We start from the raw sequence: 2,315 nt of genomic DNA, 5'->3' as shown, positions 1-2,315 counted from the left end.
GCGTCCGCGCCCTTCCGCATTCCGGCCGGCAGGGCGGGGCCGAGGCCCACCCGGGCGGGGTCGGGATCCTCCGATCGGTCCGTCGAGGGCCGCTCGCCGGGCCCTTTGGTTCCTCATCACGCGGGGGAAGGCCAGAGGGGGCGGCGACCCTGCCGACACTGGCCCCTTCGCCAAACCTTAGCCGCTTCAGATAACAGCCCCAGTTACGCTGTTTACTCCTACTCTTCCGTCTTGTGGCCTAGTGGTAAGGAGTTGTACTGACAACTCAAATGTAGACGGTTCGAATCCACTGGCTGCTCCCCAGGAGAATAACGGGCAGTCTCCTCCCATGCAATTTACTGTCTTCAGCCCTGGGTCGGTTCCGACTCGGTGGTACACTACAGCAACTCTTCCCTTCAGATGCAAGAATTATTAGATTCACAGGGCCCTTAGGAGGAGGATTCACGGAGTCCTGGTGGCGCGGTGCTCAAGGGCGCTGGCCGCTAACCCCAAACCGGCTGCTGGAACCCTCTTGATCCGAAGGAGGAAGAGGTGGCAGTGTTTCTCTAAAGATGTCTAATTCTTCACAGCCTTGGAAACCTTAGGTAGTTCTGTCCGGCCCTGAGTTTATATTCAGGCACCTTAAATAGAGAGGAAATCCATCGGTTGCCTGTGGATTTGGTTTCCAGCAGGCTTTGCGCGCCCTGGTGGGTGCAGTGGTCAAAGTGCTTGGTTGTTAACCTAATGGGTGGAGCCCCCTTCTAGGCAGCGTGTTTTCACGAAGTTTTACAGCCTTACAGAAGGGCAGTTCTCTGCACTCTATGGCCTCTTACGTGGTGGAAGCCACGCCATGGCAGGCTTGGCGACAGTTCATGACTTATTTTCCTTGTTAGCACAAGTTTTGTTCAAATGTCGATTCTGGTGGTCTAATTCTGCTGTCACTCAGAACAGGTGTTTGGATCCACCAGCTGCTCCACTGGAGAAAGGTGGGCACCCTCCCTTTCAATTGACAGTCTCTGAAAACCTGCTGGAGGGTTAGCTATGAGTCCGTTCAGACTCCACCTCATTGGGTTTGTTTTCAAGTGTTTTTGCTTAGTTATGTCATTAAGTAGAAGGCATGAAAATTGCCTGTATATGTGCAGTACACACACGTATGATCCTTGGTGGAGTTCAGATTTTGTTCTAGATTATAATCTTGAGAATAGTTGCCTTACCTCAAAATAATGAACAGCACTACTTTGGGACAATGCTCAACTTGATAATAAACTCACATGGAGTGCTCTTGTCACTTAATGATGTGCCAGAATCCGGGAGGATAAATGAGTGAGTCAACGTCTTTTTCTCTTAGGGAGTTTACCTTACAGACAACTTTGATGTGAAATTCATCGATGGTTAGAACTCGATAACTAGTTCAGAACTCTATAGTAGCAGTTAGAATAACCTACAGGGCTTGTTGCAAAGACCATGGCCTGTATCAGGCACACCTCAGTCTCCTAACTGACATCGTTGCTCTTCAATACTTTGGAGAGGTCTCTGACAGCAGACTTTCCCAATGTAATACGTCTTTTAATCTCCTGGCTGCTGGTGCCAAGAGTGTTGATTGTGGAGCCAAGCAAACTAAAGCTGTTAAAACAATCTAGGGATACCTAGGGATGATAGGAGAATTGATGCTTTTGAGCTGTGGTGTTGATGAAAAGTATTGAATATACCATGACTGCTAAGAAGACAAGCAGGTTCATCCTGGAGAGGGTGAGACTAGGCTGCTCCTTGGAGGCAAGAATTCTAAAGCTTTGTTTGACATATTATGAACCTGCTGCAAGGAGGGACCAGTCCTTGGAGAGGGATATCATGCTTGGGAGGGTGGAGACACAACACAAGACCCTCGATGAGGTGCATTGATTCAGTGACTGGGGTAATTTGATAGTAGGTGTTGTTGTACATAGATGAGTCGCAGGTAAAACTCGACAGCACATAATAACAACAGGGCTTGTTAAAACATCCTGGACCCTTGTCCCAGATAGACAGATTTAGTTCTTGGGGTGAAAATTTCTGTTTCTGGAAACCACCCAGGTGGCACAGCAGTCCCAGTCGCCCTGCCCTAAGTCTTGTTTGGAAATGAGTACATTTTCTCAGCAGTGTCTGAACAGCAGTTTCTGAGAAGCCACTAAGTTCTCAAACATTTACTCTTTTCCCCTAGCTCTAGTTTGCCCTTTGACCTAATACAGCCTCTCCTACCCTCCTGCATTAGAAAGTTTTAGGAGCTGCCTTTCACCATTTTATATGCTCTCTCAATATTTCAGTTCATCACTGAGTCATGTAATTGTATTTTGACTTTG

The sequence above is a fragment of the Elephantulus edwardii genome, unplaced genomic scaffold (genome assembly GCF_000299155.1).
Source record: "Elephantulus edwardii isolate Elephantulus edwardi_28Jun2011 unplaced genomic scaffold, EleEdw1.0 scaffold00097, whole genome shotgun sequence".
Lineage (NCBI taxonomy): Eukaryota > Metazoa > Chordata > Mammalia > Macroscelidea > Macroscelididae > Elephantulus > Elephantulus edwardii.
Note: the sequence above shows the minus strand (reverse complement) of the source record.